This window comes from Oncorhynchus kisutch, unplaced genomic scaffold (assembly GCF_002021735.2).
Source record: "Oncorhynchus kisutch isolate 150728-3 unplaced genomic scaffold, Okis_V2 scaffold732, whole genome shotgun sequence".
Taxonomy (NCBI): domain Eukaryota; kingdom Metazoa; phylum Chordata; class Actinopteri; order Salmoniformes; family Salmonidae; genus Oncorhynchus; species Oncorhynchus kisutch.
Genome location: NW_022262677.1, coordinates 97,501 through 112,500, shown reverse-complemented (window position 1 = coordinate 112,500; position 15,000 = coordinate 97,501). Strand labels below are relative to the sequence as shown.

The window sequence follows — 15,000 nt, the reverse complement described above, 5'->3', positions numbered from 1 at the left end:
TCTCTCTATATATATCTCTCTCTATCTATATCTCTCTCTATCTATATCTCTCTCTCTATATATCTCTATATATCTCTCTATATATATCTCTCTCTATATATATATCTCTCTCTATCTATATCTCTCTCTCTATATATATCTCTCTCTCTATATATCTCTATATATATATCTCTCTCTATCTATATCTCTCTCTCTATATATATCTCTCTCTATATATATCTCTCTATATATATCTCTCTATAGATATCTCTATATATCTCTCTATATATATCTCTCTCTATATATATCTCTCTATATATATCTCTATATATCTCTCTATATATATCTCTCTATATCTCTCTATATATCTCTCTCTATATATCTCTCTCTATATATATATCTCTCTCTATATATCTCTATATATCTCTATATATATCTCTATATATATCTCTCTATATATATCTCTCTATATATATATATCTCTCTATCTATATCTCTCTCTCTATATATATCTCTCTCTATATATATCTCTCTCTATATATATCTCTATATATCTCTCTATATATATCTCTATATATATCTCTCTATATATATCTCTATATATCTCTCTCTATATATCTCTCTATATCTCTCTATATATCTCTCTCTATATATATCTCTCTATATATATCTCTATATATCTCTCTATATATATCTCTATATATCTCTCTATATATATCTCTATATATATCTCTCTATATATCTCTCTATATATCTCTCTATATATCTCTCTCTATATATCTCTCTATATATATCTCTATATATCTCTCTATATATATATCTCTCTATATATCTCTCTATATATATCTCTCTCTATATATATCTCTCTATATATATCTCTCTATATATCTCTCTATATATATCTCTCTATATATATCTCTCTCTATATATATCTCTCTATATATATCTCTATATATCTCTCTATATATATATCTCTCTATATATATCTCTCTATATATCTCTCTATATATATCTCTCTCTATATACAGTGCCTTGCGAAAGTATTCGGCCCCCTTGAACTTTGCGACCTTTTGCCACATTTCAGGCTTCAAACATAAAGATATAAAACTGTATTTTTTTGTGAAGAATCAACAACAAGTGGGACACAATCATGAAGTGGAAGGACATTTATTGGATATTTCAAACTTTTTTAACAAATCAAAAACTGAAAAATTGGGCGTGCAAAATTATTCAGCCCCTTTACTTTCAGTGCAGCAAACTCTCTCCAGAAGTTCAGTGAGGATCTCTGAATGATCCAATGTTAACCTAAATGACTAATGATGATAAATACAATCCACCTGTGTGTAATCAAGTCTCCGTATAAATGCACCTGCACTGTGATAGTCTCAGAGGTCCGTTAAAAGCGCAGAGAGCATCATGAAGAACAAGGAACACACCAGGCAGGTCCGAGATACTGTTGTGAAGAAGTTTAAAGCCGGATTTGGATACAAAAATATTTCCCAAGCTTTAAACATCCCAAGGAGCACTGTGCAAGCGATAATATTGAAAACTGGCAAAAGGTCGCAAAGTTCAAGGGGGCCGAATACTTTCGCAAGGCACTGTATATCTCTCTATATATATCTCTATATATATCTCTCTATAGACACCATTCTGTATACTTCTGGCCCTTCTTTGGACACTGTGTTAACAACCCTCCAGGCAAGCTTCAATGCCATACAACTCTCCTTCCGTGGCCTCCAATTGCTCTTAAATACAAGTAAAACTAAATGCATGCTCTTCAACCGATCGCTGCCTGCACCTACCCGCCTGTCCAACATCACTACTCTGGACGGCTCTGACTTAGAATACGTGGACAACTACAAATACTTAGGTGTCTGGTTAGACTGTAAACTCTCCTTCCAGACCCATATCAAACATCTCCAATCCAAAGTTCCTTATGTTCAGTGTGTGTTAGTCATTCTGTGTGTGTGTGTGTGTTCCTATTCTCTTTCATTATGTTAAGTGTGTGTTAGTCATTCTGTGTGTGTGTGTGTGTGTGTTCCTATTCTCTTTCATTATGTTAAGTGTGTGTTAGTCATTCTGTGTGTGTGTGTGTTCCTATTCTCTTTCATTATGTTAAGTGTGTGTTAGTCATTCTGTGTGTGTGTGTGTTCCTATTCTCTTTCATTATGTTCAGTGTGTGTTAGTCATGCTGTGTGTGTGTGCTGGTGGGAGGTTAAAGTGGTCATGTGGTGTGTCCCTTGGTGGGCAGCAGTATCTCTCAGAGACTAACAACAACACAATCCCTACTCAATGATTCTCTCTCTCTCTCAGGACCCTGTGTATGGTAAAGGTCTCTGTCTCTGTCTTTCTGTCTCTCTGCCTCTCTCTCTCTCAATTCAATGTGCTTTATTGGCATGACGTAACAATGTACATGTTGCCAAAACATACTTTGGAGATTTACAATATGAAGATAATAAGAGTCAACATTGTCAACGGGACAATAACAACAATAACCAAGGGTCAAAACAACCAGACATTGAACAGTAACAATAACCAAGGGTCAAAACAACCAGACATTGAACAGTAACAATAACCAAGGGTCAAAACAACCAGACATTGAACAGTAACAATAACCAAGGGTCAAAACAACCAGACATTGAACAGTAACAACAATAACCAAGGGTCAAAACAACCAGACATTGAACAGTAACAATAACCAAGGGTCAAAACAACCAGACATTGAACAGTAACAATAACCAAGGGTCAAAACAACCAGACATTGAACAGTAACAATAACCAAGGGTCAAAACAACCAGACATTGAACAGTAACAATAACCAAGGGTCAAAACAACCAGACATTGAACAGTAACAACAATAACCAAGGGTCAAAACAACCAGACATTGAACAGTAACAATAACCAAGGGTCAAAACAACCAGACATTGAACAGTAACAATAACCAAGGGTCAAAACAACCAGACATTGAACAGTAACAACAATAACCAAGGGTCAAAACAACCAGACATTGAACAGTAACGATAAGTATACAGTAGAGGACATGTGCAGGTTGATTGGTCTGTCAGACACTGTCCCTCATCTTATAGCAGGCAGCAATGTAGTGTGCTGCCAACCCACAGCTCTCTGCGTCCTCCTCCAACAGGACGGGTGGCCTACTCTCATCAGAGAGGTCTTTGAAACCTTGAATGAGGGTTTCAAATTTGGGGAAATGACACTAATTGTTTTACATTTTGTCAGGAAATGCAGCTCCGTCTCAGGTTCTGCTGTTGTGCAGTGGTTGCACAGCCTTTCCTCTACAGGGAGCCAGGTTCTGCTGTGGTTGCACAGCCTTTCCTCTACAGGGAGCCAGGTTCTGCTGTGGTGCAGTGGTTGCACAGCCTTTCCTCTACAGGGAGCCAGGTTCTGCTGTGGTGCAGTGGTTGCACAGCCTTTCCTCTACAGGGAGCCAGGTTCTGCTGTGGTGCAGTGGTTGCACAGCCTTTCCTCTACAGGGAGCCAGGTTTTCCTGTGTCTACCCTTCTCAATGGCAAGGCTGTGCTCACTGAGCCTGTACTTTGTCAAGGTTTTTCTAAGGTTTTGATCAGTGACCATGGTCAAATAGTTAGCCATGATGTACTGTCTATTTAGGGCCAGATAGCACTGCATTGTGCTTTGTGTTTGTGTTTCCCAATAAGTAATGTAGTTTTGTTTTGACTGTGTTGTAATTTGGTTTATCCTGATTGATTGGATGTTCTGGTCCTGAGGTTTCAGTGTGTTAGTAGAACAGGTGTGTGAACTCAGGACCCGCTGGATGAGGGGACTGAGGCTTCAGTGTGTTAGTAGAACAGGTGTGGGAACTCAGGACCAGCTGGATGAGGGGACTGAGGCTTCAGTGTGTTAGTAGAACAGGTGTGTGAACTCAGGACCAGCTGGATGAGGGGACTGAGGTTTCAGTGTGTTAGTAGAACAGGTGTGTGAACTCAGGGCCAGCTGGATGAGGGGACTGAGGCTTCAGTTAGTTAGTAGAACAGGTGTGTGAACTCAGGACCAGCTGGATGAGGGGACTGAGGCTTCAGTGTGTTAGTAGAACAGGTGTGTGAACTCAGGACCAGCTGGATGAGGGGACTGAGGCTTCAGTGTGTTAGTAGAACAGGTGTGTGAACTCAGGACCAGCTGGATGAGGGGACTCTTTTCTTTGCTCAGCTCTTGGCATTGCAGGGCTTGGTAGTGATATGAGAGGGGGTCACTGTATTTTAGATGTTAACAAAACTTAAATGCTCTTTTTTGAGTGTTTATTATTAGTGGATATTGGCCTAATTCTGCCCTGCATGCATTGTATGTAGTTTTCCTCTGGACATGTAGGAGAATCTTACAGAACTCTGCATGCAGGGTTTCACTGTGTTTATCCCATTTGATCTCTCTCTCTCTCTGTGTCTCTCTCTCTGTCTCTCTCTGTCTCTCTCTCTGTATCTGTGTGTCTCTCTCTCTGTCTCTCTCTCTCTGTGTCTCTCTCTCTGTGTCTCTCTCTCTCTCTCTCTCTCTCTCTCTCTCTCTCTCTGTGTCTCTCTCTCTGTGTCTCTTTCTCTCTGTCTCTCTCTGTCTCTTTCTCTCTGTCTCTCTCTCTGCCTCTCTCTGTCTCTTTCTCTCTGTCTCTCTCACTGCCTCTTTCTCTGTCTCTCTCTCTCTCTCTCTCTCTCTGTGTCTCTCTCTCTCTCTGTGTCTCTCTCTGTCTCTCTCTCTGTCTCTCTCTCTCTCAGGACCCTGTGTATGGTAAAGGAAAGTTGGCTGAGATACAAGGCCTTATTCTGGGTATGCTGGAGACCTTCAACTATGAACAGGTAACTGTGTGTGTGTCTGTTGTTAACTTATAGAAGGGTGCGTGTGTGTGTGTCGTTAACTTACAGAAGGGTGTGTGTGTGTGAGAGAGACGACTGAAGCTGAACCCTAGTGGGGCTTGGTGTTAATTGCAAAGTGTGTTTCCAGACGCCTCTCTACTCACACTCAGTGTTGATTAGTCTGTATCCTGCTCAGACAAGGCGTCCGTGTGTGTGTGTGTCTTTGTGTGTGCGTCAGACTCTCTGTTGATAGTCTGTATCCTGCTCAGACAAGGTGTCCGTGTGTGTGTGTGTATCTTTGTGTGTGCGTCAGACTCTCTGTTGATAGTGTGTGTCCTGCCCAGATGGAGCTGGATTAATTAACACTCGCTAAGGCTCCAGATTCATCAGCCCCTCTCTCCCATGTCAGATTATTTAGTGTAGTGTGTGTGTGTGTAGGTAGTGTGTGTGTAGGTAGTGTGTGTGTAGGTAGTGTGTGTGTGTGTGTGTAGGTAGTGTGTGTGTGTGTGGGTAGTGTGTGTGTGGGTAGTGTGTGTGTGGGTAGTGTGTGTGTGTGTAGGTAGTGTGTGTGTGTGTGTAGGTAGTGTGTGTGTGTGTGTGGGGGGGGTAGTGTGTGTGTGTGTAGGTAGTGTGTGTGTGTGTAGGTAGTGTGTGTGTAGGTAGTGTGTGTGTGTGTGTAGGTAGTGTGTGTGTGTGGGTAGTGTGTGTGTGTGTAGGTAGTGTGTGTGTGTGTGTGTGTGTGTGTGTAGGTAGGGTTTGTGTTTGTGTGTGTGTGTGTGTGTGTGTGTAAGAAGTGTGTGTAGGTAGGGTTTGTGTGTGTGTGTGTGTGTGTAGGTAGGGTTTGTGTGTGTGTGTGTGTGTGTGTGTGTGTGTGTGTGTGTGTGTGTGTGTGTGTGTGTGTGTGTGTGTGTGTGTGCAGGTAGGGTCTGTGTGTGTGTGTGTGTATGTGTGCAGGTAGGGTTTGTGTGTGTAGGTAGTGTGTGTAGGTTGTGTGTGTGTGTGTCTACTCCGGTGCAGTGCAGTCTCTCCTGGAGCCAAGCCAGGGTTGTTGTAGCTCAGTCTTAACACACGTCTACACTACCGTTCAACAGTTTGGTGTCATTTAGAAATGTCCTTGTTTTTGAAAGAAAATCACATTTTTTTGTCCATTAAAATAACATAAATTGATCAGAATTACAGTGTAGACATTGTTAATGTTGTAAATGATTATTGTAGATGGAAACGGCTGATTGTTTTATTAGCTAATCCAAGTTTATCATTTTAAAACGCAAATAGATCATTAGAAAACCCCTTTGCAATTATGTTAGCACAGATGAAATCAGTTGTCCTGATTAAAGATCAATACAACTGTCCTTCTTTAGACTAGTTGAGTATCTGGAGCATCTGCATTTGTGGGTTCGATTACAGGTTCAAACTGTCAGAGTAGCAGAGAAAAAGCCATATCTCAGACTGGCCAATAAAAAGAAAAGATTAAGATGGACAAAATAACAGACACTGGACAGAGGAACTCTGCCTAGAATGGACCAAATATGTGCTTTTCTGTCAAAAACACATTTCTGAGTGACCCCAAACTTTTGAATAGTAGTGTAAAAATGCACACACCAAGAGTGTGTACGGTTGTCATCAAGGTAAAGGGTGGCTACTTTGAAGAATCTCAAATATAAAATATATTTAGATGTGTTTAACCCTTTGTTGGTTACGACATGATTCCATATGTGTTATTTCATAGTTTTGATGTCTTCACTATTATTCTACAATGTATAAAGAAAGAAAAACCCTTGAATGAGTCGGTGTGTCCTTACTTTTGACTGGAACTGTACAGATGTACGGTTGTTCAGATACACACACACACACACACACACACACACACACACACACACACACACACACACACACACACACACACACACACACACACACAGACTGTCTGCCAGAGAGCTGATGAAACGGTGTGAAACAAGTAGCACACACACACACACACACACACACGTTTCTCTCCAGCTCACTCAGGCAGAACTGGTTGAATTCGCAGAGGGATGAAATGCCTCTGAGGCTGAAGCTACTTTCCCCCATATCTCTCCTCTGCTTGAGTCCTTTATGGCACCCTATTCCCTTTATAGTGCACTAGTGAAATGTAGTTCACTACAGTACATGGGGACAAGCCTTATAGGATGTAGACCTCTCTTCTCTGTCTCTCTCTCCCACCTCTCCTCCTTCTTTCCCTCTCTCCTCTCCCTCCCCTCTTCCCTCTTTTCCTCTTTCCCTCCTCTCTCTCTCCGCTCCCTCATCTTTCTCTCTACTCTCTCTCATCGCTCTCCTCTCCTCGCTCCCTTCTCTTTCTCTCCTTCCTCTCTCTCTACTCTCTCTACTCTCTCTCCTCTCCTTTCTCCCTCTCCTCCCTCCTCATTCTTTTCCTGTCCTCTCTCCTCTTTCCTCTCCTCCCTATTTTTCTATTTTTCTCTCTCCTCCCTCCTCTCCTCCCTCCTCCCTCCCTTCCTTTCCTCCAGTCTTCTCTGACATGAAATGACAGGACAGTCCATAGGAGGATAAGTGAATAGCTCTCAGCTTCCCAAATGGCAGTGAAATAGAGCTGTGTGAAGTTGAGTGGTACTGTGTCCATGCCAGGCCTCCTCTCTCCCTCCCTGAGGCCTCCACTACTATTTAACATGCTGAGAGAGTAGAGGATGACTGGTGGGTTGTATAGTACTATTTAACATGAGAGACTAGAGAAGATGACTGGTGGGTTGTACAGTACTATTTAACATGAGAGACTAGAGAGGATGACTGGTGGGTTGTACAGTACTATTTAACATGCTGAGAGACTAGAGAGGATGACTGGTGGGTTGTACAGTACTATTTAACATGAGAGACTAGAGAGGATGACTGGTGGGTTGTACAGTACTATTTAACATGCTGAGAGAGTAGAGAGGATGACTGGTGGGTTGTACAGTACTATTTAACATGAGAGACTAGAGAGGATGACTGGTGGGTTGTATAGTACTATTTAACATGCTGAGAGAGTAGAGAGGATGACTGGTGGGTTGTATAGTACTATTTAACATGAGAGACTAGAGAGGATGACTGGTGGGTTGTACAGTACTATTTAACATGAGAGACTAGAGAGGATGACTGGTGGGTTGTACAGTACTATTTAACATGAGAGACTAGAGAGGATGACTGGTGGGTTGTACAGTACTATTTAACATGCTGAGAGACTAGAGAGGATGACTGGTGGGTTGTACAGTACTATTTAACATGAGAGACTAGAGAGGATGACTGGTGGGTTGTACAGTACTATTTAACATGCTGAGAGAGTAGAGAGGATGACTGGTGGGTTGTACAGTACTATTTAACATGCTGAGAGACTAGAGAGGATGACTGGTGGGTTGTACAGTACTATTTAACATGCTGAGAGACTAGAGAGGATGACTGGTGGGTTGTACAGTACTATTTAACATGAGAGACTAGAGAAGATGACTGGTGGGTTGTACAGTACTATTTAACATGCTGAGAGACTAGAGAGGATGACTGGTGGGTTGTACAGTACTATTTAACATGCTGAGAGACTAGAGAGGATGACTGGTGGGTTGTACAGTACTATTTAACATGAGAGAGTAGAGAGGATGACTGGTGGGTTGTACAGTACTATTTAACATGCTGAGAGACTAGAGAGGATGACTGGTGGGTTGTATAGTACTATTTAACATGAGAGAGTAGAGAGGATGACTGGTGGGTTGTACAGTACTATTTAACATGCTGAGAGACTAGAGAGGATGACTGGTGGGTTGTACAGTACTATTTAACATGCTGAGAGACTAGAGAGGATGACAGGTGGGTTGTACAGTACTATTTAACATGCTGAGAGACTAGAGAGGATGACAGGTGGGTTGTACAGTACTATTTAACATGAGAGAGTAGAGACTAGAGAGGATGACTGGTGGGTTGTACAGTACTATTTAACATGCTGAGAGACTAGAGAGGATGACAGGTGGGTTGTACAGTACTATTTAACATTAGAGACTAGAGAGGATGACTGGTGGGTTGTACAGTACTATTTAACATTAGAGACTAGAGAGGATGACTGGTGGGTTGTACAGTACTATTTAACATGAGAGACTAGAGACTAGAGAGGATGACTGGTGGGTTGTACAGTACTATTTAACATTAGAGACTAGAGAGGATGACTGGTGGGTTGTACAGTACTATTTAACATGAGAGACTAGAGAGGATGACTGGTGGGTTGTACAGTACTATTTAACATGCTGAGAGAGTAGAGACTAGAGAGGATGACTGGTGGGTTGTACAGTACTATTTAACATGAGAGACTAGAGAGGATGACTGGTGGGTTGTACAGTACTATTTAACATGCTGAGAGAGTAGAGACTAGAGAGGATGACTGGTGGGTTGTACAGTACTATTTAACATGCTGAGAGAGTAGAGACTAGAGAGGATGACTGGTGGGTTGTACAGTACTATTTAACATGAGAGAGTAGAGACTAGAGAGGATGACTGGTGGGTTGTACAGTACTATTTAACATGAGAGAGTAGAGACTAGAGAGGATGACTGGTGGGTTGTACAGTACTATTTAACATGAGAGAGTAGAGACTAGAGAGGATGACTGGTGGGTTGTATAGTACAGTGAATGTTTGATTCTGTGAGAAATAATTTCCAGGATAATCCAGCTGGTCTCTTTCAAACATTTATCCAGAGCACAAACTGATCTGGGACCAGGATACAATAAATCAAATAATTCTCTCCCCTCCCCCAGACGTTACTGGAGACGACCACCAGTCTGTTGAACCATGACCTCCACTGGTCCCTGTCTCACCTGCGAGCGGCGGTCAGCAGGGGGCTCCACCCCCGTCAGGACCACTGTAACATCTGCCTGCAGCAGTACAGGAGAAGTCAGGACAGCCCAGATGACATCATCATATTCAGGTCATCACCACAACACTCACATCCACATGTGTTCTCTACCACCACTGTCATGACATCATCATATTCAGGTCATCACCACAACACTCACATCCACGTGTGTTCTCTACCACCACTGTCATGACATCATCATATTCAGGTCATCACCACAACACTCACATCCACATGTGTTCTCTACCACCACTGTCATGACATCCTCATATTCAGGTCATCACCACAACACTCACATCCACATGTGTTCTCTACCACCACTGTCATGACATCCTCATATTCAGGTCATCACCACAACACTCACATCCACGTGTGTTCTCTACCACCACTGTCATGACATCCTCATATTCAGGTCATCACCACAACACTCACATCCACGTGTGTTCTCTACCACCACTGTCATGACATCCTCATATTCAGGTCATCACCACAACACTCACATCCACGTGTGTTCTCTACCACCACTGTCATGACATCCTCATATTCAGGTCATCACCACAACACTCACATCCACGTGTGTTCTCTACCACCACTGTCATGACATCCTCATATTCAGGTCATCACCACAACACTCACATCCACATGTGTTCTCTACCACCACTGTCATGACATCCTCATATTCAGGTCATCACCACAACACTCACATCCACATGTGTTCTCTACCACCACTGTCATGACATCATCATATTCAGGTCATCACCACAACACTCACAGTACTGTGTTCTGATAGAGGAGGAATGGTGTCAGATCTGTTTACAGTACATTGTTCTGATAGAGGATGAATGGTGTCAGATCTGTTTACAGTACAATGTTCTGATAGAGGATGAATGGTGTCAGATCTGTTTACAGTACAATGTTCTGATAGAGGAGGAATGGTGTCAGATCTGTTTACAGTACACTGTTCTGATAGCGGATGAATGGTGTCAGATCTGTTTACAGTACACTGTTCTGATAGTGGATGAATGGTGTCAGATCTGTTTACAGTACACTGTTCTGATAGCGGATGAATGGTGTCAGATCTGTTTACAGTACACTGTTCTGATAGCGGATGAATGGTGTCAGATCTGTTTACAGTACACTGTTCTGATAGAGGATGAATGGTGTCAGATCTGTTTACAGTACACTGTTCTGATAGCGGATGAATGGTGTCAGATCTGTTTACAGTACACTGTTCTGATAGCGGATGAATGGTGTCAGATCTGTTTACAATACAATGTTCTGAACCTGTCACCTCACTGAACATTTCCCAGGCTGGTGCTGTAGTGGAGGAGACATCACAGGTAATGCTGTTAACACCTTTTGTGTGTGTGTGTGTGTGTGTGTGTGTGTGTGTGTGTGTGTGTGTGTGTGTGTGTGTATGTGTGTGTGTATATGTGTGTGTGTGTGTGTGTGTGTGTGTGTGTGTGTGTGTGTAGCTGCGGCCACCTGTACCACTGCCAGTGTCTGCAGAGGAAGGGGAGTGGCCACGCGGAGCCCAGGTTGCTGCAGGTCTGGAGCTGCTACAAGTGTATCTCCTCACAGAGAGGGAGGGGCGGGGACAGGGTCACCACGGAGACCGGGAGGGGGCGAAGCACCTCCCTCGCACAGGTCAGTCAGTGACATCACACAGAATATGACCTCAGACCTGTTAATGGGGTTGGTTGGTTGTGTGTTATTTTATAGTAGCTGCTCGTGAGAGGGGAGAGACAGGCTATGTGCACACTGCCCACAAAATGAGGTGGAAACTGAGCTGCACTTCCTGACCTCCTGCCTACACACATACTAGACACATATTTCCCTCAGATTACACAGACCCACAAAGAATTCGAAAACAAACCCAATTTTGGTAAACTCAGAAGTTTACATACACTCAATTAGTATCTGGTAGCATTGCTTTAACTTGGTATGGCTGCAATCCCGATATCGGGATAAGTGTCATCAATAACCGCTGAATAGCATAGCGCTACATTCAATAAATATTACTACAAATATTTATATTCATGAAATCACAAGTGCAATATAGGAAAACACAGCTTATCCCTTTGTTAATCCACCTGTCGTGTCAGATTTTGAAATTATGCTTTACAGCGAAAGCAATCCAAGCGTTTGTGTAAGGTTATCGATCGCATGACAAAACATTAAGTACACTTAGCATTAGGTAGCTCGGTCACGAAAATCAGAAAAGCATTCAAATTAATCGTTTACCTTTGATGACCTTCGGATGTTTTCACTCACGAGACTCCCAGTTACACAACAAATGTTCCTTATGTTCCATAAAGATTATTTTTAGATCCAAAATACCTCGGTTTGTTTGTTATGTTCAGAAATCCACAGGAAAGAGCAGTCACGACAACGCAGACGAAAATTCCAAATAGTTTCCATAATGTCCACAGAAACATGTCAAATGTTTTTTATAATCACTCCTCAGGTTGTTTTTAAAATATATAATTGATAATATATCAACCACACATGTCTTTCACAGTAGGAGAGGGGAAAACAATGGCTGTCCAAATTCTGTTGCGCGAGCAAAAGTTATGTGACCACTTGACGCCATGTTATCGTTCTGGCTCATTTTTCAAAATAAAAGCCTGAAACTATGTCAAAGACTGTTGACACCTTGAGAAAGCGATAGGAAAAGGAATCGGGTTCATATCCCTGTAAATCCAGCAAAGGGAGGCTATGGAACATGGAGATTTTTAAAAAAGAAGCCACTTCCTGTTTTGATTTTCCTCAGGGTTTCGCCTGCAATATCAGTTCTGTTATACTCACAGACAATATTTTGACAGTTTTGGAAACTTTAGAGTGTTTTCTATCCAATACTAATAATAATATGCATATATTAGCAACTGAGACTGAGGAGCTGACCGTTTACAATGGGCACCTTTTCATCCAAGCTACTCAATACTGCCCCTGCAGCCATAAAAAATATATTTTTTAAAACTTGGGTCAAACGCTTCAGGTAGCCTTCCACAAGCTTCCCACAATAAGTTGGTTGAATGTTGGCCCTTCCTCCTGACAGAGCTGGTGTAACTAAGTCAGGTTTGTAGGCCTCCTTTTTGTAGGACCACGCTTTTTTAGTTCTGCCAACAAATTTTCTAGCAGATTGAGGTCAGGGCTTTGTGATGGCCACTCCAATACTTTGACTTTGTTGTCCTTAAGCCATTTTGCCACAACTTTGGGAGTATGCTTGTGGGGTCAATGTCAATTTGGAAGACCCATTTGCGACCAAGCTTTAACTTCCTAACTGATGTCTTGAGATGTTGCTTCAATATATCCACATCATTTTTCTCCCTCATGATGCCATCCATGTTGTGAAGGGCACCAGTCCCTCCTGCAGCAAAGCACCCCCACAACATGATGCTGCCACCCCCGTGCTTCACGGTTGGGATGGTGTTCTTCAGCTTGCAAGCCTCCCCCTTTCCTCCAAACATAACGATGGTCATTATGGCCAAACAGTTATATTGTTGTTTCATCAGACCAGAGGACATTTCTCCAAAAAGTACGATCTTTGTCCCCATGTGAAGTTGCAAACCGTAGTTGGCATTTTTATGGCGGTTTTGGAGCAGTGGCTTCTTCCTTGCTGAGCGGCCTTTCAGGTTATGTCGATATAGGACTCGTTTTACTGTAGATATAGATACTTTTGTACCTGTTTCCTCCAGCATCTTCACAACGTCCTTTGCTGTTGTTCTGGGATTGATTTGCACTTTTTGCAACAAAGTATGTTCATCTCTAGATGACAGAACGCATCTTCTTCCTGAGTAGCATGACGGCTGCGTGGTCCCATGGTGTTTATACTTGCGTACTATTGTTTGTACAGATGAACGTGGTGCCTTCAGGCATTTGGAAATTGCTCCCAAGGATGAACCAGACTTGTGGAGGTCCACAATTTTTTCCCGATGTCTTGGCTGATATCTATTGATTTTCCCATGATGTCAAGCAAAGAGGCACTGAGTTTGAAGGTAGGCCTTGAAATACATCCACAGGTACTCCTCCAATTGACTCAAATGTTGTCAATTAGCCTATCAGAAGCTTCTAAAGACATGACATCGTTTTCTGGAATTTTCCAAGCTATTTAAAGGCACAGTCAACTTAGTGTATGTAAACTTCTGACCCAGTGGAATTGTGATACAGTGAATTATAAGTGAAATAATCTGTCTGTAAACAATTGTTGGAAAAATTACTTGTGTCATACACAAAGTAGATGTCCTAAATGACTTGCCAGAACTATAGATTGTTAACAAGACATTTGTGGAGTGGTTGAAAAACGAGTTTTAATGACTCCAACCTAAGTGTATGTAAACGAGTTTTAATGACTCCAACCTGAGTGTATGTAAACTTCTGACTTCAACTGTAACCTTTAGAGAAGCAACACACAGCCAGACAACTGTCCTGCTAGATAACCTTTAGAGAAGCGACACACAACTAGACAACTGTCCTGCTAGATAACCTTTAGAGAAGTGACACACAACTGTCCTGCTAGATAACCTTTAGAGAAGCAACACACAACTAGACAACTGTCCTGCTAGATAACCTTTAGAGAAGCGACCCAAACTAGACAACTGTCCTGCTAGATAACCTTTAGAGAAGCAACACACAACTAGACAACTGTCCTGCTAGATAACCTTTAGAGAAGCGACACACAACTGTCCTGCTAGATAACCTTTAGAGAAGCAACACACAACTAGACAACTGTCCTGCTAGATAACCTTTAGAGAAGCAACACACAACTAGACAACTGTCCTGCTAGATAACCTTTAGAGAAGCGACACACAACTGTCCTGCTAGATAACCTTTAGAGAAGCAACACACAACTAGACAACTGTCCTGCTAGATAACCTTTAGAGAAGCGACACACAACCAGACAACTGTCCTGCTAGATAACCTTTAGAGAAGCGACACACAACCAGACAACTGTCCTGCTAGATAACCTTTAGAGAAGCGACACACAACCAGACAACTGTCCTGCTAGATAACCTTTAGAGAAGCGACACACAACTAGACAACTGTCCTGCTAGATAACCTTTAGAGAAGCGACACACAACCAGACAACTGTCCTGCTAGATAACCTTTAGAGAAGCGACACACAACTAGACAACTGTCCTGCTAGATAACCTTTAGAGAAGCAACACACAACTAGACAACTGTCCTGCTAGATAACCTTTAGAGAAGCGACACACAACCAGACAACTGTCCTGCTAGATAACCATTAGAGAAGCGACACACAACCAGACAACTGTCCTGCTAGATAACCTTTAGAGAAGCGACACACAACCAGACAACTGTCCTGCTAGATAACCTTTA

At 42.2% G+C, this 15,000-nt stretch overlaps 1 pseudogene; it reads left to right on the top strand.

Annotated features, from left to right (window-relative positions):
• Positions 1–15,000, top strand: part of LOC109885379 (vacuolar protein sorting-associated protein 8 homolog) — a 106,863-nt pseudogene that overhangs the window by 63,222 nt on the left and 28,641 nt on the right.